Below are 23313 nucleotides of genomic sequence, written 5' to 3' on the forward strand. Positions count from 1 at the left end.
ATTCTGAACTCTGTTATCACAGATTACTCTTGTTTTCTATGAGCCCAGACTGCCAAAAAGCAATCCTTTGGAGTAAGTGGCATACAGCTGCTGTGGATATAAGTCAGGATAGGGGAAGAGAGAGCATTTAGCCAGGAACATCCCAGGACAAGAGTAGCAGGAAGATGCTGAAGGAGGGGATCCCTGCTGGTCACAGCTTCTCAATGCCAGGGAAAAGCCTGGGGATGTGGGGAGAGTCTAAACTTCTCCATTTGTGATAGCATGGGGGAGAGCACTAGTGAATCAAGGCAATTAAAGGAGAGGACAAAGATAAAGCCTTACCAGGGAACGCTGCATGTATTTTCACATGGCATATGCTACGTGACATATGCTGCTACTTACACAGACTTTTGAGGGTTAACTCCACACCCTGAAATTCCCTAATAATAACATTAAGTATCATAAGCAGATAAAATCTGTTATGCTACATCATTCTTTCCATCTGCCTGGGAGGAGAGCAGGGAAGCTGTCAGGGCTGGCATCCACGCAGTCCGAAGGCTGACTCCCCCTTCTGCATCCCCAGGCTCACCGTGCACACACCTTCCTAATGGACTACAATTGGCTTAATTTGATTTTTACAAAAGAAAATTAAGTAAGCGCAAAAAAACACTGAAGGTATTGTAGAGAACGTCTCTCTGAATCACATTTAGCTTCGTGTCATGCCAGGAGATAATGTGTAGTTAAATTCAGCCTCAGCTGGAAGGAAAAATGAAGCTAATTCAGTTCAGTATATTTTAGATATCTGTGGCACAATTGCTACAACTACCAGTTGACTCAATACTTTTTAGGCTCCTCCTTTTCCAGGCCATTTTAGGAAGCTACTCTGGATGATGACCCTCAAAACTTCACCTTCCATGTGCAGCTGACTCATTAAATTAAAAAAAAAAAAAAAAAGTTTTTTCAGAGGTCTCTCACCTACCACGGGTTTAGACTGTCTAAACATGGTTATCTTGGGTTCAGTTTTATGATTGTTGCACAACAGCTGTATATAGGGACATTCAACTGACAGCAGTTGTGATTACATTGTGATTAAAATAAATTCACATAGTTGTGATTAAGCTGAGATTAAAATAAATTCATACTCAGATGTCAGATCAAATCCTGTGTAAGTGTAAAATCATTTTAACCTTGTTGAATTCATTGAATTCCTGCCCATTTTCATCAGCTGAGGCTCTGACTGGAGCTGGACTCTCCTGAGTAATCTTCTATAACTAACAAGTGAGCTTGCCCAAGCACCTTGCAGTGTTTCTGTCCATTCATTTACGTAGAGGTCCTCTTCAATGTTTTTCATGGCTTGAACATGAAGCAGGGATCCTGCAACAATTCTTGCTGAATCAGGGCTCACTGCATATACTACCAATCACTTTTCTCACAAGGGTGCTTAAAATAGCAGCTTCAGCTCATCCTAGTGCACTGGGGAATCTGTCAGCGAATTTCATGTTTCTATTATTACAAGACCAATTTTAGAACCAGAAAAAAAAATAATCCTAGTAGCAATAAAGCTCCAGAGCGTCTTAAAAGAATCCAGGTGGAGATGGGTCAGCACTGCAAATACTTTCACAACACAGTGCCAGAGTTTCAGGATGACTTCGCTCTAACATGTTCATATCATCTTGAATTGGCTTTCCACAAACATTTGAGCAATTAAAATGTTGATTGACAGCAGTGTTTACACTTCATTTCTTATGCAGCTGCATATGGAGGTAATTCGTGGTAAATGAGTTTTCCATTAGCAATAGCAGTCACTCTTGTCAGAAATACTTGCACATTTCTGAGTTTAGGAGAGCAGGAAGGTGTCCAACAAGACGCATCCCTATTCTGGACAGTGTTGTAATGTGTGCTTATCTCCCAAAGACTTCCTTCAGGCCCGGTTCTAAATTCATCTATTGACATGAAGGCGCCAGAACTGAAGCTGCAAGGAGACTGGGGGAGGTGGGGACTGGGTACCGTATGACTTACCAACTAGTAACCTTAAATAGCTGACACCCTGCTGGTTACCCAGAAACTTTAAAATAAGCACGAGTGGTTGAAAATTTTCTAATAATACATCTTGATAGAAATCACAAATGCTTGTAGTTGTCCTGTAATTAAGGAGCATCAATTAGTCATTTCTGATGAACATCACCTTAAAATCAGACCAGTCTAGCACTTCTGTTTTTGTGCCGTTCTTTTTTCATGTGATCAAGCCCTTATACACCAGACTGCAGGAACCCTGGTTAATACCAGAAGATAAAGGAGTTCCAACATGTTCCTGAAAGAGAAAAGTGGAGAAAATTCCTCAACATCCGTGAGCCCTATGTAATAGTATAAAGCTGGGTAATTCCTAATGCCTTGGTTAGTTACTGAAAGGAAAATCTGATTTAAATGCATATCCTTGCCTCCTGGAATACGCTTCTGGGCTCTATAGTCCTATTTCAGCCATGTTCTGGAGGGTGTCTGAGTCCCTCCCAGCGCAGCACAATGCTGAGCAGGGCACAGTGCTGTTGCTGAGCAGGAAACCAGCCAGAGTCTGAAGAAATGTAAAATAATGTGGAGAAGTGGCTGATTTCACTTGGGAACTGAAGCAAAAATAGAATTAAACTCCAATAACTTGTCATCTCTGTGAACTTTGAAGGCTGAGCCATGCCTCTCAGATATGCTGTATGAAATATGATTCATGGTTCTTCGTGGATGTGTCCCTCGGGGTGCAAACACAGCTCTACATGGATTGTTTTACATTTGGTTGACTTTGAGCAAACCTATAAAATCTATCACTGATGCCATAGTCAGTGTAAGCAACACAGATCATGAAGGATGTATAAAAATGCTTATTATCACCCTCTTTTTGGGGGGGCTATCGAGGAGGAAGATGATAAAGAGTAGGGTGATTTACATTTACAGGCACATGTTTGGTGCAATTTTGAGTTCCTATCCTAAAGACAGGCATCAGGACACAGATTTATACATCTTAATTTTGGAGCACTGCTAATAAAGTATGCATAAATTATTTTTAAAACGCAACAGTAATTAGAAACCTGAACACTGCATGATTTTAGAAAACAAACAGCCTGTCCTCGGCCATAAAAAAGTTCTCTTACCCATATGCTTGTTCAAAGAAAATGGAATTTATAGTCCCTGGGTATTGCTTTGAAAAATTGATGTCAGTAGAGGAGTAAGACCTGAAGATAGGAAGGATTCAGAAGAACAGAAAAAAAACAGAACAACAAACAACCTAAGGATTTTGGCTGGAATCTGAATGTTCCGCGAGTAATCAAAAGCACTGCGAGCTGGTGCTGCTGACTTGTGCTGTTCCTGCTGCATCTGCCACCATATTATTACTATTTTGCCTCAAGCATTGCTGTGGAGCTCACTTTAGCTAATGATCATGCAACTAACAGTCTGTCAGCCTTAATATCTGTGGGAAACAAAATGGAATTTGTCCTTACACTATTAGCCATGCTTTCTAAACACACCTCCTTTGGCCATATGTATCGAACATTACATTTAATGGCTGCTGTGCTACATGCCTACTGGATATGTGCAATAAAGAATAATATTATAGGGCAGTAAATAGAAGCCTACACACTTTCCTTTGGCATAAACTTAAAACACAATATCACGTAGATCACTGTTCAGTTTGGGGAGTGCGTGCAAGAGATTAGAAGCGGCGAGTCAGTAGCCCAGTGGCCAGTAACTGTGCCAATTCAGGGAAAGACTCCACTTGTGCCTGAGGCCATCTATTTACACGTGTGGTAACCACAATGAGATATAACACGAGGACAATTAACGCTTCCAGCCTGAGGAGGTGAAAAGGTCTAGTCACTCAAATGTGACTCAAAGGGGAGTACAGCCGGGTTGGGGAGGGGGAAATCAGACAGGATTCTTGATCTGTGAGACATTTAAACACAGGGAGGGATTAATCTCTTCAGCAACAGCCACCCTAACCATCTCCATCCCCAAAGCAATGGGTACCAAGCCGTGTCAGATGAAAAGCCAGATGCTTGTTGGATGCAGCCGGAGAGGGCTGTGGAGACTCATATGCCCGAGTCCTCTCTGATCTGGTATATATGCTGCTGTGCTGCTGGGCTGACCCACTTCTCATGGCAGTGAGCTGATCTGTGAACTGTCAGGAAAGTACGAGTGATGGGCATGGGTGAAAGCAAGCAGTAGATTCCTTTCAGTCAAGCTATTGCTGCGGCAGAGTTGATCCCTGTAGACTGTGCTTCCCAGTCCCACAGATAGGTTTGCTTTAAAGAAATCAGGGAAAGCAAAATGAGTACATCTTGCTTTTAACGTTATTTTTCCCTCTGAGTGCACTCATCACTCTCCTTCTCTGGTCATTTTTTTCATTCTTCAAATTTTACTTCCTTGACTAAGAAGAGAAGTGCTTGTGATTTACTAGTTCCTTCCAAGTGTTCAGGGACAGAAACGGGAATCTGCCCTCCTGACTTGGACTCAGGAAACCTTGAGTTTTCAACCTCTCAGCATACATCCAAATGAAGTGCAAGGAAGCATTTCATCCTCTTTTTCTAAATCAAGGAGCCAAGGAGTACATACTTGCTGCAAGGCAATGTAAGACTTATTCTCTACACTTGAACTTGGTTATTTTCCGGAAACCAAGGTGGTGGTCCTGTGTCTTTATTCCTGCTTTGGAGAAGGGACTGAAAACACAATCAATGCACTAATATCTGCTTTAGTTTTGTTTAGAATTAGAGTAAAGGATTTATTTCTTCATGCTATAGAGTGTAATCACCAGAAGTGCTCTGAAAGGGTACAGCACTAAATAGGTATGTATACTAATTCTCCAAGTCCTTTAATTATTTTCCTTTCAGCTTCTACATCAAATTCTAGTTCCTAAATGCTTTTTAACTCTTCCCACGCACTGCCACATTTTGCTCAGAATCAGCTCTCTACCAAAGCCAGTTTGTAGCTCTCACCTTTTCTGTACATCTCATCCGTTCCCATACATCTCCTCAGTTCCTGACATTTTTGTTTAGTTGAGAGATCTCAGTTGTGTATCTACACTCTCTTAAAAAAATCACCTAAAAAAAAAAAAAGGTTACTTTGCTGTCTGCATATTTTTATTTTATATTTTATATTATGCCATGTAGTTATGTATTTTAATGATGATTTAGCTTCAGAGCTGAGCATCTCAGGAATAAAGACAGTCTTAAAGAGGCAGGGGTAGTGTATATAAGCACTCAAGCTGAGTACTGTATACAGCTGTGGATATCACACACTTTAGGAAAGATGGAGTGAGTCTAGGGGAAGAGGTGGAGTTATGAGAAAAATGAGAAAATGGAGTTGGGTAGACTAGAAAGGAGGATGTGAGAAGCCTTTCAATATGTAAAAAAGTTATTGCAAAATTATCTGAATGAATTCATTTCCATGTGACTGAGGATGGGGAGCAGGAGAGGGAATAATAGGTTTGTGCCGCAGCAGGACAGATTTAAGATGCCCTTTAGGAAAACCTTCCTAATGGTTAATGGTAGTTAAACACTGCAGTATCCACCGGGGAAGGAGTGCAGTACTTAACTGAAGTAATAGGGGATAGATCCATTGCTTTTGCAGTGGTCTTGACATCAGATTATTGCAGGTTTAAATGTGTTTCTCCAAAACATCCATCTCTTGCCACTCAAAAAGGCAACTGGTTGCAGATAGCAACTTCCAAGGGAGAAGCAGGAGAATATCTTCAGCACGGCAAAATGTTGCTGCTGCAGCCTGCTTTGCTGCAACACACGGGGCTTTCTTGTCATTTACTGGTTGCTGATAAATTCTGTGCAACAAAACCACGGACCCCTTGCACTTTCCCTTAAGTGGAAAAACAGTCATTGCAGTATTGAGGTGGCAAGTAACTTGTTCAGCTGGTTAGTAAACACTGCTAATTATGGTGTGGTTTTGAAGTCTTGAAACCATAAAATTGCACTGCTATGCTTGAGACACCACAACAGAGACTTGAGGAAATTAAAACAAAAATGAAAAGCAAGATTTTGCTTTATAAATCACACACAAAAATCATCAGAGCCTTCAGAAGTTCTTTAGGCTTTTCATAGAAGTTATCTCAAGCTAGATCTTCATCTTCAAGTGTTTCATAAAAATTGAAATGAGAAAAAAGTTTAATGTAATGAGGGATCTGGCAGAGCACCATGATGTACCTACCCAAGAGCTACGCTACCTGTACTCTCTCCTTGGTCCCAAACCACCTGCATCAACTTGACAGGTGCATGAAGTCTGATACACCATGATCTTGTATTCTTTGAGAAGGCCCTTTAGTTTAAGCAACACCTTAGGTTACAAGCGTTGCCTGGAGGTAAAAACATCCAGCTTCTGCATGTGAGAAATCTCAGAATAGCAAATGGCATAGGCCCCAGCCCTGCCACAGTGGGAACCAGGGGGAACATTTTGAGTCAAGGTCCTGGAGAAAGCCTAATTGTGTACAAGCTTCATGTAGCATGGAGGATACTCATTTTAAAGAGTAAATGGCAAACTACAACCAAAATTAAATATAAGACCTCATAAATAACTACATTTGCAACATTTTATTTAAAACACGGTAGAAATAACATTATCGCTAAATTATGCCCATTTTTGTTACTCTGCAGATTTCAGTGAGGAATTTAATATCCTCATGGGTGGTTTGGCTCCTACACACACACCTTAATTCTAGCAAGAATTGTTGGTTTTGTTCCCAGCAATTGATAGGATTATAAATGTCCACGCTTATTGCATTCTTTTCTCCACAAAATTAGCTGGAAGTGGCAGACATACTCATTCTGACACTGAATAAAATCTGCTTAAGCTTAGCAAGGCATCTCCATTGTACAGGAAACAATAATTATTTATGTAGGACTAATGTGAAAAATTCTATTTGCATTTTATAACAACTGCGTGTTTTGTTTAGGAAAAAGGGGAATTCTGAGTCTGCCCAATATTTTTGTTTTTATGGTAACTGCGCTGTATGATTAGTTCTTCCAAATACAAAACAAATTGTGTTGGAACAGGGCCCTTAGATCATGGAAGAGCATTAGAATCTTGTCCTCTATTTCAGATTTTAAAAATGAGGTATAAAGCAAAGAGTTCCTAGATGAAGTTTCAAATTTAAGGCAAAATGCACTTAAGAGTTAACTGTGGGTTACCTCTTAACCCTTGTGTTTGTATAAGAACATGGACTAATATTGCAAATGAAAGAGTTAAAACTTTTCCTGCTCAGACATAAGTAGGTGTATTCTCTCTGACATCCTCTAGCCATCTCACTGGTCTCTGCTATGCTCTGACTTATAATCAGTGTAGTTTATGAAGCAATCAATATTGCCATTTTTATGACAAAATGACATCTCGTGTCCAAATGAGAGATCTTGAAGCATCTGCATTAGCATGGCAGTAATCAAATTGCTTGGTTGCTCTGTATCACACAGCAGAGGACACACTGTAGAATAAAAGAGGGACGGTAGCTCACACAGGCATAGTCTACTAGCCAGGGAACAGCCATAGTAACAAGCCTGTACGAAATACATACTGTTCAATTTTCAGCTTCCAGGGACCCAGCTAGTTTAGTATACTTAGATACTCGGCATCTCCACTTGTCAGTCAAGCTACCATCTGCTCTCACTCCCTGTAACCCCTTCCAGGTTGCCTATGTACTACAACGTACCTTCAAATCCCTTCTACTTCAAAGAATTTGAGACAACCTCTGATCCTTTCCCTCCCGCTTTCAGCATGCCCCAGCTCCATGTCACGCAGGCTGAGAAGTGCTGGCCTATTACATGGCTAAGCCTACATAATATTTGGAAGGCAGATGCAAGTTTGCTTCACGCTGGTAGGAAGCGAGCCAGTTGGGATGCAGGAGACACGTGACTGCATTATCAGCACAACGCTGAGCTTGATGCAATAAGCCTGACAGAGAAACAGAATACATTAACTGAGCTTCACTCAGCGCAGAGCATGGGCAAAGCGGGCTTACATCTGTCTGCAATCTGTCAGGCAGCTCCATATTGTGCCTGAATAGCACAATTCCCCCTTGAGTCTTATTAGCCCACACACAGACTGAAACAGGGACAGAAAGCGATTCTGTTTGCTTCCTACAGACAAATTTGCTATACTGGACTTCCGTCAGGGGCAGCACACCTGTGTGGATGCAGTTTAGCTCTGCTCTGCTGTACTGCCATTTCTAGCAGAGGTACCAGGTCTACATTTCCTAGAAACCCTTTATATTCCACTTCCTTCCATATTTACATTTGTTCAGTTTACCAGGAAGAGAGCATTTTCTGCACTGCTACCTGCTTCTACCCACTGAGAACCAGCTTGCATATCCCTGACACTTTTATTAAAAAAAAAAAAATCATGCAATTCTCTTTTCATTTTTGGTCCATCCAAAAGAACAAGAGTGCTGATAATGCAAGACTTGCAAAAGAGCTCCTTGCTTTCTCTGGGATTCATGGTCTAGCATCACTTAGGATGAAACCCACAGTTAGTCATTTTGAAGCATGTAAACATTATTAGGCAATAAACAGGCTTGATTAGTTCTTGGGACCATACACCCCTGGGAGTTTTTACGTGCAAACTTTCTTTCCAAGGCCCATTTTCAATGCTACATCTACTGAACATAAGGGTAGCATATCCCATATATACTACTTTTATGAGGCCAGTTGCCAGATGCCCTAGCCATTAAGGGCCTTTCTTTCATAAAACTTTGAGGACCCTTGGCTTGGAGTTCTCTGTCCACAGGAATTCTCCCCCTCCCAGTGATCCCTGATACACAAACGTGTTTTTCTCAAGGAGACACAGACTAAAGCACTGTGGATCAGCTCCCTGAAGCAGCTGCCTAATGCTCAGGCTGCAACACTGAGCACAACACAGCCTAGACCCCTTTTTGCATGCGGTTCTCCAAGAAAATTCGTCTCTCAAATCACACAGTTCATGCTAGAGAGATACTCGCCACCCATGCTGCTTTCTTCTCCAGGAAGAGAAGGTGTTATTCAAGGTGCCCTAGCAGCTGCTTCACAAAACCCTGCCCAGCCCCATGGGACTGCCCGTGGGTCCATTAGGGCAGGGCCCAGCAGCTCATCCTGTCCCACCGTCCCCCCAGGGGCACTGGCGCAGCCCCAGCACCCTAATCCCTGAGGACGGGCTGAGGCCAGGGACGCGGGCCCACAGTGGGTCAGGGCTGTGGGAAGCTGGAGCCCAGCCCTGCTGCGGCCTCGCTGGGGCTGGGGCTGGTGGCCCTGGGCTGACGAGGGGTCCTGGGGGCAGGCAGCGACAGGCAGGGCTGGCGGTGACCCCAGGGGCCCTGATGACAATTTTCTCTTTTCAAATTGCTCTCCTCAGACATGTTTGTCTTGTCTGAGTGTGTTGTTGGTCTTTTGCTGCATCTCCGTCAGGCAGGCACCGCTCACACTGGTCTCTGTGGATCACGCTTGATCGCTGGTATTACTAAAGCAGACACCTCTCTGAGATTTGCATGTTTTGTTCCCTTATTTCCAAGCTACCCAGTCCTGCCTCGGGAGGTGCCAGTGTAGCAGTGAGAGGGTGCGCTGAGTCACGCCTACCTTCAGTTAGTCACAGGGATTCCCTGCCCCTCCCCACCTGGATTTCCAGGCTTCCTCTGACTAAATCCCCCATCACCACAGCCTCCCTGAACCGAAAATCCCCTTTCCCTGGGCTCAGCAGGAGTCGTGTCTCTGTCTCCTAAAGCTGAATCCACGGGGCCATTTCCACGTTCACCTCCACAATCTCAGCTCTGGTTGCTCCCGTGCTGGCCCCAGCACTGGCAGTGTCCCCGCTCGAGGCTGCACCCTCCAGCAGCCCAGCTTTACGCACAGCTTTCTCCTAGAGGTGGCAAGGGCTCTTTGCCAGATGCCCACCATTAGCAAGCAATGGGTTAGTCTCCCCTGCCACGCTCACTGTTAACCCTCACTGATTCACACCCCAGGTCAGAGAGTTCAGTCCTGTTGTGCTCCAGTGACATTTCATTTTAATCATGTCGATATTTTGAGCAACCCTGGAACGAGTGGCCTACCTTAAGACAGGTGAAAGAGGGGTGGAACTGAGGTTCTTGGCTGCAAAAAGGCAAGCTTTAGCAAACCAAGGTAATGGGGAGGTGAAGTCAGTGGAACCGGGCACCTCAAATGACTGAATGCTCACAACACTGTACAGCTTTTCAAATAGAAGATGAAAACTTATCTAGAAGTGTTTTGTTTTTTGATTTTTTTTTCAAGAAAAGGAAAAAAAGCAGCAGGAAAGGGATAGAGACTTTACCAAATGAACAGCTGTATCCAAAAGGATATAGTGAACAGGCAGGGAGACACCGGGGTCAGAAAGGAGCGATCACTAGAGAAAGCCATTTCGCAACGTCAGTAGCAGAGCTGTAAAGACAGACCTGTCACCAGGCAAGCTCATGTAGTCCACACTGCCTCTGAGCTCCGATGAAACCGTAGTTCCAGCAATCACTTCTAGCAATGAGTCCTGGGTGACAGTTACACGTTTACCCTTTGGTTTCGCAATTCAGTATTTTAAAATATCTTTTGTTGATATTAGTTTGACCGCCCCAACATTAAATCACTGCTTCTCTGACGTTCAGTGCAGCGCTGCCTTGTGCTTTGTCTCACTCAGTAATTGCCTCCACTGCCCTTCCTTCCCAGGGCAGCTGTTAGTGTTTTTCTCTCAGGTTCGCAAAGCTGCCAGTGGCACGCACAGTTGTCTCCCAGCCTCACATTGAGGTGACCTCCCCTCTACAGGCCACAGTCTTTCTCACTCAACATCAACTCAGATCAATAAATCCAGTCCCCAAAGCACAGCTAATTACACTCCTCCGCTGTCAGGTAGCTCCAGCATGTCCCAGTGACTCCCAAATTAAATGTGGAGTAAACCTAGCTCTTTGCAAACAGTTACACTTTTCACTGCTGTAGGTGTCTGTGTGCATCTTCAGCTTGAGAATGGACATCCCTGGGGCACGCCTGCACAACAGCAGCTTGTCTCAGGCATCCCGTCATGTTCACTGGGAGAGAAAGCATTTTTTGAATTATAACAAAAGGGATTTAGTTTCTTCGCAAAGTCATGCCCAGGACTACATCTCAAACACAACAGATGGACTACTAGTGCTTTTTTTTTCAGCAACGATCTCTGTTGGGTCCTATCTCCGTAGCGTTCTGCTCAGTTGCTTGCATGTACAGACAGTGACCAAGCCCCTCGCAAAGTCCTCAAGCTGTATTTTCAGGGGGCTGAAGCCAAACTGATGCTAAAGAAGCCAAGCTGCAATGGCATAAAAAGAAGATACTCTCATGGAGAAATAAAAGGTTTAAAGATAGGACACAAAGGATAAAAGTCCATTTGCTCACCGGAGGAAGATCACCAATGGAGTCCCACAGGAATACATACTGATTGATCTTGTCCTAAGTGACCTGGAAAATAGGACAAGATGAAGTAACAAAGTTTGCTGACAATATTGTTATTCAAAGAAGTACACTTGAAGCCAACTGCTAAGAGCTGCAGAAGGATGTCATAATACAGAATGACTTGCAAATAAAAAGGCAGCTGAATTCAATATTGATAAATGTAAAGTCATGCACAAGGGAGAAAAAAAAGCCCAATGCACAGGGGAGAAAAAAGCCCAACTATGCTTATGCGGTGATAGCCTCCAAATATCTGCTACCTCTGTGGAAAGCAATCTTGAGGTTATTATAGATAGGTCTATGAAAATGTCAGCATAGTGCTCAGTAGCATTTAAAAAAGCAAACATTAGGAAAGAAATGGAGACCAAAACAGAAAATATCATGATGCCACTGTAAAGATTCATAGCATGACTGCATCTGAATACTGTGTGCTATTCTGTCCCCATGCTCCCAGCTCAAAAATGTGGGCAAAAAAAAAGATGCTGAAAAGTCTGAAACTGTTTCTATGTGAGATATGATTAACCAGAGCAGGAGCCTTTGTCTGTGAGAACAGAATACCGGAGAGAGGACGCAATAAAAGTCTGAACGGTCTTAGGTGGCTAGAAAGATGCAAACAGTGAATAACTACTCACCACCTTCCAATACAGGAATTTAAGATGAAATCAATAGTGAGAGGTTCAAAGAAAGCAAAATGAGGTAATTCTTCAATCAACTACAGTTCGGCTGTGTAACTCATTGCCACAGGAGGCTGAGGGCACAAACGAAGTCTCTGTGGGCTTAGAAGGTTGATGGAAAGTGAACCCATTTGAGGGTTACTGGATAGAAAGACTCAGAGTTTCCCAAAAATGCAGATCTCAGACCTGTGGGAGATGCCCTTGCTCCATTCCTGCATCCTATTCATCCCATTTCCCACTGGGCATCCACTATTGCCCACTGCTGATGAGCTGCAGTGGGACCCACTACAACAATTCCGGTGAAGATCAGAGCCAACCCCAAAGCTTACCCTTTCCTCTCAGAAGTGAGGCAAACTTAGCTCTGATGTCTATTTTATGCTGGAATAAAATATAGTTTGGTCTAAGTCAGAAGGGAGGTGTAAGCTGTGTGACTTGGCTTAATTTGGCATTCAGTGGGTGTGCGAAAGATGACATACCCATCAATGGAACAGATGGTCTGGGCAGCAGAAAAAATAACTAGATAGCTACAAAAGAAAGAAAGCTCTCCCCAGGCAAGTTCTGTTCTTCGCTTCACCGGGATAAACCTGAAGCAATTTCATTGAAGGGACTGAGCTGTTTACCTACTTCACCTGAGGTGTAATGTAGGTCTTTGCCTAATTCGGCTTCTTGCTGGAATGTACTTGCTGGAAATTCATCTCCTTCCTCCAGGCTGAATTTGGCTCCTTATGATATTAACTCTGTCGTGTTGAATCTTTCATGCAGTGTCTATGGAGCAACATTTAGACTGACCTACAGGAAGGTGAAATCAATCCCACACACAGCTCTCCTCGGCCCTGCGCATCCCTGGGAGGCAGCTGGGGTGAAGAGGTCCTGAGGCTGACAGGTAGCAGAGCAGCACAGCAGGAGTTATACACTCATCCTTGCAGGCTGCTCTCCATTGCTCAGCACCATGGGCACACAAAAACACCCTGAAATCTCCTTCACTTGGGCTAAAAGACAGCTTTGAAAGCTGTATCAATCCTTAAATAAAATCACAACCCCAGACTGCAGTAGACATACATCCCTATCAGATGCATTAACCATCTCTCCTTTTCTTCTCTTGCCCTTTCCACCCATCCCAGGTGGTTTTTTGTGCTGTGGCCACCTTGGTGTCAGGGACCTGACCCTCCTGCAGGACAGTGACACGGATCACACAGGTATCTCCCAGTGCTGCACAAGAAAAGTATCAGACAGGCCCCTAAGCAAAAAGCCTTCTACACGCCCTAAAGTGACATCAGGATAACTGATGACAATGTGCTAAATGAAAGTACTCAGATTTTAAACATAATATTAAATGGAGAGCTCAATGACTGAGCTTTATCCTAGCATAATGTTTTCTACTTTGCAGAATGCAGTTTTCTCTATTTTTGTGTAATCTGTTAAACACAGTTTCTGTTATCCTAAGCACGAATGTTTGTCAATACCAACTTCAAATAATAAGAGGCTGATTTGCTTGCAGGAAAAAAAAAAGAATGACTCATCTGGCCGCACATAAAACACTGAATTCTTGTAAATGTATCCTGTGTATTTTGTGTACTTAAACAAGTCTATGATATGAGGATGCAATATTGTTTCCACGTAGAAACAGCATCCAGATCTCTGTGTGGGTGGATAGGCAGTGGGTGGATATAATAAAAACCTCTATGATGTATTGTACATATCCCTCTGTTGTTTTCAAATATAGTTCTGAATTATTAATACCTAAAAATGGAATTGTCCAGTTCTGCTCCTATGCATCATTGTTTACTTCAATAAACCTAAATTTAGCAGGAAATACTGAATATTTAATTGTGCAGCATAAGTAAAGAAGACTCCCAACCATTTTGTAAAAACTCTGTTTCAGAGATGGCTTGAAGGGCTTAATTTTTATTTTTTGTTGCTATATAATCTGCTGCTGAAGTCTGATGATATATGACTCAGTCACTTGACATTCTGTGATAAATTCCTCACTTTCACAAACCAGGGGGAGAAAACTGAGGGGTCTGTGACTTCATCCTGCGCATCCAGGGCATCACTTACCAAGCAGATGTGAGCTAATACCCATCTACTTCAGGCATCTTAATTTAACTTTGGCTTAACTCTTCCTTTGGGACCCACTAGTGGAAGATGCCGACTCTTCCACTGTTTCCTCTGGTGGTTTTTGCAAACCCCCATCCCAAGTATCCCTCCCCTTTACCCATGTGTAGGCTCTCTCCCAGCTGGGGGGCAGGTGGGGGCTCTCCCCACAGCACTTGGTGCCTCTTGTCACCCTGAGAGCCAGCCACAAAATGCCTGAGGTGGTTTGCACAGCACAATCTGCCCACTTCGTGGTGGCAGATGCAACACAAGGTACGCTGACAGAGATGGGGTTGATCTACTTCAGTTTTTGTCTGGAATTCCTATGCAGGGTTTTTATCAGCTTAGTTTTGGTGCTGCCACATGTAGCAGCACTGCCACCCCCTAACGGCAGGCTTTCTCCTTCTCTTCTGAGCGTGTTGGAGGCTTGAAGCCCATAAGCTCCTTGTGTTCCCCCCACGTCCACAGCACACCCCAAGGCAGCCCCTCTTGCTGCAGGTGCAGAGATGGCTGCACTGCCCCTGCCTGTCCCCGCGAGCACCCTCAAAACCATCAGGATCCCTCGCCACCTGCACACAGCCAAACACCCCTCTGCACACGCAGGACCTCTCCCCCTTCACAGACACATGGACGGAGTGACAGTGACACCCAGTCCCACAGTCACACATTTAAATACAACGCAAGAGTTCCCTCTGAGCATCAGGAAGCGCTCCTGTGCAACCACTGATGGAGCACTGGCACAGGCTGCCCAGAGAGGCTGTGGGGCCTCACACCCTGGGGATTTCAGAAGCTGCCTGGACGTGGTGCTGGGCAGCCTCTGGGTGTCCCTGCTTGAGCAGGGGGTTGGACCCTCCAGAGGTCCCTGCCAACCTCAGCCAGCCTGTTGTTCTGTGACACAAGAGGAAGCTGAAATCATCCCAGGACCCCAGCCTATAATATTAAACAAAGTCTGAATGTTGGGGGCCTAAAGAGATTCATCCGTCTGTGTCGAAGGGCTTCAGAGCTCATCTGCTCCCTATTCTGTACAAAACCTCACCTGGCTCCTTGGCTTTAGCCCTTCTTTATTCACTACCATACAGCAATGGATAGGTAGAGCCAAAGAAAACTGCACACTGAACGTTTTTTTACAAAATGGCTGCTGTGTCATTTTAAGAGTTAGCTGGCAGGCTCTGGATGCAACCTCCCCTGCCTAGAACTCACCAGAAAGGGATGAGCGCACGTTTTGGCAAAACATTCCTGTGGAGCTTGTGAGTACAGCTTGGGGGTTCAGAGAGGTAGTTTCGAGAAAAGGCTTCTACAGAAGGATAAATAATGAGGCAAAGGCACACTGTGTGCTTCTTACACACCAGATTGTATCTTAATTCCTACCAAGGCTGAGTATCTAGGCAATGGTAAAACTTCACCAAGTTAGCAGAGCTTTCTGCATATCATTTCTCTCCAGGACTTCAGAGATGTAGACACTACCATTTAATATTCATTTACTTGTCCAAAACATGATATACACAACAGATTACCTAAAAATATATTTCTAAAATATAATTCTTAAGTATAAAGGAAAACCCCCTATTGGTCATTACTCATTATTCTTGCACCCACTTTATATGTTCCTCCAGCATAATACAAATTAGGAATACTGTAATTTCATGTTTCCATTTGCAGATAATGAATGAGGTCAGAGGTTGGACTAGATGATCTTGGAGGTCTCTTCCAACCTAGATGATTCTGTGATTCTGTGATAAGCAATTTCATTTTTGTGCACGCAATCTGGGTCAGATCTTCAGCCGCATCTCCAGTGAAGACGAAGTGCCAGATGTACATATCTGTATCACAGAATCATATGCACACAGTGTAATTCCCAGAGGGAGTGGATGGAAAGCCGTGCCCACACCAGAAGTTGTGAAAAAGTCTCTGGGTGTGATTGTAAAGCTAGAGCCTGACAGAGAGAAAAATTGGGAATGAATAGGGCACATAAATAATGCTGCAGAAATGGGGCCTACTGTACATTTTGGAAGGTGCTTTCTAGGACCTGTGCAGTCTTTTCATATAAGACAGGAGCAGGGAGCACTTGTTAACCTGGTAACAAGGCAGATTACTGCCATGAAGAAGTGTGAAGCAACAGTAAATGAAACTGGTCCGAATTATTCTTTTTGAGCCCACTGAGGAATGAGCAGTCACAAAGGCAATAGAGGGCATGGCAAAGACAGTTTAAGGCAGCGCATTACAATTGCTGACCTCACAACGATTGTTTAAAAGGAAGGGCTTTAAAGTCTGTACTTGGAAATGCTGCACCAGGTGCTGCACGGCTGCTTGCAAAATAGATAGGGCCACAAATAGGTTGGATGCTTTCCACTCATAGACACAGTTCTGGCTTCATACAGGTCAATTACAATGTCTGTGGGCAGACAAGAAACGACTCTTTTAACACACTGCAGCAACCTTTTCTTGCTATCAGGTAGCTTACATCTCATATACAAACCTGCTCTATTTTTTTTTTAGGAACTCAACCAATACTGAAGTCAAAAGTCAGACTAGCAATGGAGCTAGCTGATAACAATTTGACCACTGCCAGCACCCAGATGATGATGGTTATCAAGGGCCCAGACTTTTTAACACAAACTTCAATTATTTTGTTGTTCTTCAACAGCAGTGGGGAGGGTTACCATAGTTTCTCATGCATTTGTACATGACACAAAGACTGTGGTTAACAGCACTATTCCTGAGACAAGGTGGCAACTTCCACTGCAAGGGTAAAGCCCGCCAGCTTACATAATCTTCAGGGCAGAGCCTGAGGCTAAAGGATGATGAACTCTCACAGTCACCAAGAATCACCTTTAATAGTATCATCCTCCAAGACATTCATTTTGAGCCTTGCCTTCTCTGAAAAAAATGTAAGTGTATGTTTGTTTTATATAAACATAAAACAAAACCAATACCCTATTAAAGGAAAAACAAAACCTTATTAAAACAAAGCATTACTCCAAACACGTAATATCCCCCAAGAGAGTGACGAGGATGAGCTGCTAACGGCAAACAGCAGATCCATTGCTTCCTATACTTGGCTTGTGTTTGGATATTACTGCAAAGAAAGTAAAATGAAAAGCCACATTGAGCATAATGGAGCATGCTCCGTGTGCCAGAACTGCTGGCTGTGGAAAAGGACACCCTTATACGAAGGAAAAGGTTGGCAAAGCTGTCAGTGAGACTTCCAGGCTGCCTGCAGGCAAGAGGCAACCATGCTTTGGAGTAACAGTTAGGAGGCGCTTAACCCTCTCACAAAACACCGTTCCCCCATCCACCCTCTTCCACCTCCTCCCCCTGAGCAGCACAAAGGAACAGGGAACGGGGGCTGCGGTCAGTCCCTGATGATCTGCTCCGTGTGGGACCCATGGGCTGCAGGGTGACAGCCTGCTCCACCAGGGGCCTCTCCTCAGGCCGCAAGGGAACTGCTGCTCTGTGCCTGGAGCACCTCCTGCCCTCCTGCTGCACTGACCTTGGGGTCTGCAGGGCTGGTTCTCACTCCTCGCTCTCCCAATGGCTGTTGAGCAGCAGGTTTTTTCCCCTTTCTTAAATCTGCTCTCACAGAGGCACAAACAATTGCTTATTGGCTTGGCTCTGGTCAACAGCGGGTCTCTTTGGAGCCAGCAGAAACTGGCCCTTATCTAACATGGGGCAGCTGCTGGACTTTTCTCACAGAGGCCACCCCTGCAGCCCCCCCCTACCAAAACCTTGCCACATAAACCCAGTACAGGGTGAACGTCAGGCACTTTTGTAGGGGTTTGTTCAGGCTAAGGGGCAGAGCTGGAGTTGCCTGTGTAGCATAAATGGGTTGGTGCAAAAAAAGTCAATGTGGAGCACAAGGGGGAGATTCAAGACCTGTATGGATGCTTCAGCTTCTTATCCCATTATTTTAATGTAATTAAAGTCCAGAAAGACACAGGAACTTGTCTTAGCTAACAAGAAGTAGTACAAATCTCCTGGAACCTTGGAGGGAAACGAAGCTAAGAACATCCTTTTCATGACTGTGGTGAGTATGAAAAGGCACTCCCCTACCTAGCACTGTACTGTGTATAATAAAGGCTTTACATTCAGAAAGTCTCTCTCCTCTCTGCATAACCAGAAGAAATCAGTGAAGTTTTTGTTTTTCTTTTAAATTGGAATAAAACCCAGATGGCGTTTACCTGGGAGAAAGGCATGGGCTTGAAAGCGTGTGCAGAGGCATTCAAGCATGATGGTCTGTTTGGGAGAGATGATGCAAATGTACAGGGGAAGGCAGAGGAAAAGGGAGGCAAGGGCTCTGTCCTGTGTGGGAGAGGTGGGTCGTGCTGTGGGGGAGAGCAGAAAGAAGGGCAGGATGAAAAGGGAATAAAATGGTTGTGTCCTGTTTGGGAGAGGTGAGGTGTGATATTGCCTGGGGCAGGGCAGGAGAGAAGATGCAGAAGGGCTGTGTTCTGTTTAAGAGAGACAGGGTGTGCAGCTAGGGAGGGGTAGAAGAGCACAAGGATTGTGCAACATGTGGATTTGGGGCATGAGGATTGCAAATTTATTTCTACCACAAATTAAAAGCCACGTTTCAAAGTGCAGGGCCAGATTCTTCCAACTGACCAGGCTCCACATACAGTGTCCTGATCTGGGACTGGGATGTCCTAGGAGAATATTGCAACAACTGTACCGAGGATTTGCCTCAAGATTTGTGAGGCAGCCAGGAATTCACTTAGAGAAAAAGTCATACCAATGCACTGTTGAACGTGGAACTCAGTTAAGCAGATGTTTCCTTTATGTTTGCTGCCTAATACATGCAAAATCCTGTAACTGCAGAGAAAAATAAATCAGATAGATAAACAACAACAAAAAATACGCTATTTCTCAAATTCTAAATTGAAGGGGTTGTGCAGTTGTGTTCATGGTGTCTTGTGGTTTGGATTAGTGTGGCTGCATGGATGTTGAAAGGCCATGAGCTAGCTGGGGCCCTACAGGGTGATAGTTGGGCAACTGATTGCAAGGATTTGTTGGCTTTGTTACAGGAGAGAATTATACTGGATCTATCATGCAGGCTATTGCTAAGGTGTTCAGAGCAATACACAGATTAATAAATAATTGAAATTAGCTTAAAGGAAAAGTGAAAATAAATTCTCTGAAACCAAGAAACAAATGATGCAAAGTATGGCAGGATCCCAAACTCCATTAAGAATAGGTGTGTAACTAAGTGGTAACTTGACCAAATGCAATGCCAGCCTGTGAATAGGTGTGTTATTTTCACTGAGCAGCCTACAGATGCTTAAGCAATACTTAAACTTTTAATACATCTGCCATTCCTTATGTGACGGACCATAGGAGAGACAAAGGGCAAATATCTAGAAGCTCATAGAAGACTGTGGAAGACCCAGACACCATGGAAACAAATACAAGACTTTAAAATCTTTACCTTGAGACAATATTCCACCTCAGGTCATACTTAATATCAAATAATACCAGTCAAATGATCCTCGGACTTAAAAGTTCAGCAACAGCTCATGAAGAATGAATAAGCAAAGCTGAAATGCCCTATTAATACTACAGCTAACAAAACAACAGCGAAGTCCTTCCCTCTTTGTCATTTCTAAGGTGTAGTCAGGGCGTATGCATGCTGTAACTAACACATGAAATGGTTAGTAGCATGGTTCTTTAAAAAACATGAATATAGATTTTCTTCAGGATGATATCCACTCATTAAGATGGCGTTTCCACTAAGGGGAGGACACTTTTGCTACATGAGCTGAGATAATTTTTTGCAAAGTGTGGAAACTACCTTAAAGCATTATACATATTTTCTTCCTGAAAATCGGAGCTGAGTAACAGTTGTATAAATAAAATCTTGTTATAATATATATAAAATACTAATTCATATCAGCTTTAAATTACGTGATTCTCCTGCCCCTTTTCCTGGAAAAAGAGAGGAAAAACACATTCTTTCCTCCTCTGGATTAAAGAAGTTGCTGGCAGAAACAAAAAATCTGAGGAATGAGAGGACGGGCTTTCTTAATGTTAAACAAAGCACATCAGCTTTACTGAGAGTTACTCAAAGACACCAGAAAACTCAACAGTACATAGCATTATCACTTTAATCTACCTCTCCACTGCCAATCCCACACACTACCCAAACTTTCCATACCATCTGGCAGGAAGTTTACACAGAAACTGAGAAAATTCCTCTGATTCCAGCCTGGATGGACGTAACAGTACAACTCGTGAGGTTAATCTAACCACGCAATACATTTAGACATTTGTCCTAAGCATAGCTAAATCTCTTGACCCTCAAAGAAGACATTCAGTTTTTATTGAGAGAATGAAGGTGGAAAGAAAAAGAAAAAGAAAAAAAAAGAAAAAAAAAAAAGCATGCATCCAAGTACTTACTTAAGTATAGAGAACCTAAACTTGTAGACTGCATATCGACAGAGAGCAAGAGGTTGAAGTCTGGCCCTGCTCAAAAAGATCCAGCAAGACCTCTTCTACATGACCTAATTAGATTAGAAGAACAAATTCAGTAGTTTCATCAAAATGAGCTATGAAGTGATCAGCCATACGCATTTTACTCAGATTACTGCACCAGTGTTATGGTTTGGGGATTAGTGCTTTGGCTTCTGTGTAGCTGCTGGAGATAACTTTTAGCTCCAGAGTTTCCAAGTGTGTGGGTACTACACTCTATCCTGATCAGGCAGGGTAAGTCTTTTAAAATGGTTTAATGATGCAAATAGAATACACACTCACTGTGAATTGCACTTCTTCTAGTCACAGTTTCCAAATTTCACATATAAATAACTTCTCTGCAATAGTAACAACAAGAAAACCTCCTGAATTAAAAGTATATTGCATAATGCATATAAACTACATTCATTCACAATCCATATACTGACTGAAGCACAGTCTGGCTAAGTAGGAATATAGTATCTTGATCAAACATACAAAAGGTCAATGTTGCTCAAATCCAAGTATTTCCTTTTTCTCTCTCTCAAGAAACGCAAGAAGGGACAAACTGTTCTACCAAAACACGAACCTGCTGTAATCTTCACCTCTTTTGAGGACCAAGCTTCAGTTTACTCTGAGGATCTGAAATTATGTATTTTTCACTGCTGGATTCCAGATAAGCCCAGGTAAGAAGTGCAGAAACACCAGGAAAATGGTCATTATCACAGTATTTCCAGGCCACATTTGAAGCAAAAAAGCACTAATTCTCTTTTAAAAAGAATTCTTCAAAAATATTACCAGTCATTTCTGAAAATTCAGAATAGGCAAATAGCACAGATACATATTCAAGCTCTGGGTGCTTACTAAACGGTAACGCAACTCAGAGTGTTGGGAAAAGTTGGAAAATTACACTCTGTGTCTATATCATATTTAGGACCTCTTTTTGGTTAATGCAACCAGTGTGTCTTCATTGCGCAGTTACCCTGGGTAATCTGTATCGGGGTCTAACCAAAATTCAGGTATCTCCCACAGTGTATATACTGTGACAGTATTTAAGTTATAGGTGACTGAGACACAATGGCTGTTTTTATTTTTTCATGCTGATACCCTCCATGGTATTTTTTTTTTAGCCAAGTTAGTCACCTGTAATGAAACATATGCATTCCCCCAGGACACGTATGGGAGAACGTTGGGAAGAACACTGGAGGATTATCTGCATTCAAGTCATTTTGCCTCTAGCTTCACTACAAAATGTGTGATTTGCAGCCCAATTTAAAGAAAATCCCACTCTCTCATCCATCGAAGTTAATTTAACAGCCCTCCTGCTTTGAAGTCCAGGAAGACTCTTAATGAGGACAGAAGTGAAATTCTTGGGATAAAACTCATATAAAAGCTGCAATTAAGAGGCCAGTTACAACACAACTAAAATCCATTTCTCCACCATTATGAAAGCAGGAACATTACTCAGTTATGCCACTGACTTCACCTGGAGAGATTCGTGTGTGTGACCTACAACGCGAAGTGAATAGTGACAGCACTTCTAACATGACAGTGGTCAGAAATACAAGGGAACTGCTAGAATCATAGTCACAATGCTTGGGGGAAAAAAAAGCCAAACGCAAATATAGTAACAGAGGGTAAACACAGTCAGTTCAATATTCAGAAGAGAAATCGGATTCTACTGAGTAAAAAAAAAACACAAAAGAATATTTTTAATTGTATCCTTTAGTTATTTAATTGCAATGACCTCAAAGCGTGTTATTAACATGAATTAGTTTTTTGACTGCAGCTCTCCTTTTGTAGATACTTATTAATATTTCCAATTCGTAAATAAGAGATGCAGACTATGAATCTGGCCTGGAGCCTACTGAAGTCAGCAGAAGTCTGCTCAGAGCCAGGAGGGCAAGCTATGTGATCTGCCTTGCAACAGAGAGAGAGGATCTCCTGACTTCAGACTAAGAAAAACATGTTGTCCTTCCAGCTTCCCTGAGCTCACTTTTTTTGCCTGTAAAGGAAAAATACAGGCCCTACTTCTTTAACAAAATAATGGCCAGGCAAACAGATGTGGCAAGGCCACAAGCTATCACTTTTATTATTAAAAATCAGAAGACCTAAAAATAGTCTTTGGCTATTTTTGAACATTAAGGTTCAAAATTAAAACAATCCTTTACCTGAATCTGATTGTCTTACCATCTCATCATGGCTGCACTCCCTTAAGACAGTAGGATAACATGAAAGCAGCAACTCAGGCTGTGGAACCGAACTGTTTACATTTTTACCATGCTAGATAACTTATTAAATCCTAGCTGATGCATTCTCAGCACTGAAGAGAATAAGCTTTTCCAAGAAATTGCTTGAGAAAAATTACTGGGAAAGCTATCAGCTGTAACACAGTGGGTTAAAATTATAAATAATGGTTGCTGCACTCATTTCTGTTGTTTAACATCCACAGGGGGAAAAAAAAAAAAAAGCAGAAGTGCTTGAGAAGAAAACTGAAGTAGATTTGAATTTAAAAATAGGGATTGTATTTTGTGATGGAGGTTAAAAGGAAGCCTTAATGGAGCAAAGAACACTGCCCTATTCCACAGCAGATCAAGCTGTCCAGTCAGCTTAGTACTTCCGCTGCTGCTAGTAAGTTAAATACTACTGTAATTATATTTCTGTTTTTCTGTAGTATCAGTAAAGATGTGAAGGGTCTA

The 23313-nt window shown here is 42.9% G+C and overlaps 1 long non-coding RNA gene across 1 annotated transcript in view; it reads right to left on the minus strand.

Annotated features, from left to right (window-relative positions):
• Nucleotides 1-980: 980 nt before the first annotated feature.
• The window catches only part of LOC121067798, a 29531-nt gene continuing 7198 nt past the window's right edge, over nt 981-23313 (minus strand). The window contains exons 2-4 of the long non-coding RNA XR_005818454.1: nt 11352-11414; nt 4956-5060; nt 981-2290 (exon numbers count right to left, since the gene is read on the minus strand). This is a non-coding gene — a long non-coding RNA (uncharacterized LOC121067798). The remainder of the gene's footprint in view (nt 2291-4955; nt 5061-11351; nt 11415-23313) is intronic.

The sequence above is a fragment of the Cygnus olor genome, chromosome 3 (assembly GCF_009769625.2).
Source record: "Cygnus olor isolate bCygOlo1 chromosome 3, bCygOlo1.pri.v2, whole genome shotgun sequence".
Taxonomy (NCBI): Eukaryota; Metazoa; Chordata; class Aves; order Anseriformes; family Anatidae; genus Cygnus; species Cygnus olor.